Source organism: Gossypium arboreum, chromosome 12, assembly GCF_025698485.1.
Source record: "Gossypium arboreum isolate Shixiya-1 chromosome 12, ASM2569848v2, whole genome shotgun sequence".
In the NCBI taxonomy this organism is placed as follows: domain Eukaryota; kingdom Viridiplantae; phylum Streptophyta; class Magnoliopsida; order Malvales; family Malvaceae; genus Gossypium; species Gossypium arboreum.
The window spans coordinates 25,983,402-25,985,546 of NC_069081.1; the positions used below are offsets into that span (position 1 = coordinate 25,983,402).

The following is a 2,145-nucleotide window of genomic DNA, read 5'->3' on the forward strand; positions in this document are numbered from 1 at the left end:
TATTAAACGTGGTCTTACTCGCACACATATATCGATGTCATGGTCTTACTCGCACATCACATATCGGAATCCTATGTGATGACATATGTATCCTAGCTATTCATAAGGTTCGTATGAGGCTTTTGGACGTCGTAAGTCGATCGAATCAAACTCGTACACATAGGTTTCAAGCTTATACATATTCGACTTCCACATATATACTATCACATTATTCATTTCAGCATATATAGTTCATATTTAATTAGATAACTAACATCTATTTGCTTCTAAACTTACCTTGGACAATAGTAATCGGAACGGAACGACTAATCGACAACTTTGGTTTTCCCCTGATCCAAATCTGATTGTTTTTGTTCTTGATCTTAACATAGTTAAATTAAACTCATTCAAACATAATTTTACTCAATTTAGTCCAAATTAGTCCCTCAATCGATTTTTCCTAAAAGCAATTCCCCAATTCTTTTCTCTATGCGTTCTTAGTTTAGATAATTGGTTAATTAAAACAAAACCTCTTTATTTTTAGGCTAGATAATAAAAAGACAGTCATTACTAGTACTTTTAGTTCCTTTGGGTTTGACAATCCGGTCTTGCTAAAACTATACTACTGTTCGATAGGTACACTTGCCTACATCACAATAATAGTTAGTTTAAGTACGAGTAATTATAAATATTTAAAACCTATCACGAAATAACGCGATCAAGTTTTTGGCGCCGTTGCTAGGGAATTGAAATATTAGGAATGCTCAATTTTTATTACTTTAGCCATTTATTTTTCTTGCAATTTAATTTAATTTTATTATTATTATTTATTGGCTTATTTTTTTCTTTCTCTTGGCAGGTTTTTATAGTTTATGACTAGAAGAAACCTGTCGGGACCAATACTTTTTGACGAAGAAATCGATCGTACAGTTCGTAGAAACCAAAGAGAAAAAAGGCGTAGCTTAAGATACACGGAGAACGAGAAAGAAGAGGATACTCAACCCCCAATTGAAGAGATGGCTGAAAACCAAGGCAATTAGCTACCTCCTACAATTGTGGTTAATCAAATTCCTGCTCTACGCACTATGTATGATTATGCTAAACCTTCTTTAACAGGAACTAAATCAAGCATAGTTAGACCTACTGTAGCTGTAAATACTTTTGAATTAAAACCTAAAACGATTCAAATAACACAACAATTTGTTCAGTTTGATGGTTTGCAGGATAAGGATCCCAACGCTCATTTAGGCAACTTCTTAGACTATGCGATACATTTAAAATTAATGGTGTTTCTGATGATGCCATAGGTCATCGGTTGTTTCTCTTTTCATTGAGGAACAAAGCTAAACAGTGGTTGAACTCATTACCACGAGGGTCAATTACTACTTGGGAACAAATGACCAAAATTTTTTTACTAGAATATTTTCTGTCGACTAAAACGGCTAAATTACGTAATGATATCTCGTCTTTTATGCTGATGGATTTAGAAACACTCTACGATGCATGAGAGAGATACAAGGACGTTCTGAGAAGGTGCCCTCACCATGGGTTACCGCTTTGGCTCCAAGTACAAACATTTCACAATGGTCTGAATCTTTCGACTCGGTGAATGGTTGACGCAGTGGCAGGCGGAACCATCAACAATAAAACACCGGAAGATGCCTATGAGTTTATAGAGGAGATGTCACTGAATAAATATCAGTGGCAAGTCATGAGGACAAAGCCAACGAAAACAGTCGGCATTTATAACGTCGATTCGGTCACCATGCTCTCTAATCAGGTAGAACTCTTGAATAAAAAGATTGATGGTTTTCTTAGTTCTTCACAGGTTCACCCAGTAATGCAGTGCGAAGCAAGTAGCGGTGGAACAAACCATTCGGAATACCAACCTTATGGCCACAGCATGTATAACGAGCACTTAAACTACATGGGTAATAATCCTCAACCTCAAAACAATCCATATAGTAACACTTATAATGCAAGTTGAAGGGACCACCCAAATTTCTTGTGGGCCGGTCAAGGAAATCAAAGACCACAACATCCTCTAGGCTACCAACAACCACTCTACCAATAGGAAAAGAAGCTAAACCTTGAAGAGATGCTCTCAAAGTTCATATCAGTTTCAGAAACCCATTTTCAGAACACCGAGACAGCACTTAAAAATCA

General features: G+C 36.4%; 1 non-coding gene across 1 annotated transcript; it reads right to left on the bottom strand.

Moving 5' to 3' along the window:
• Positions 1-1,423: 1,423 nt before the first annotated feature.
• Positions 1,424-1,530, bottom strand: LOC128285790 (small nucleolar RNA R71). Its single transcript, XR_008276339.1, has one exon. It is a non-coding gene; the product is annotated as a small nucleolar RNA R71 (small nucleolar RNA).
• Positions 1,531-2,145: the final 615 nt, after the last annotated feature.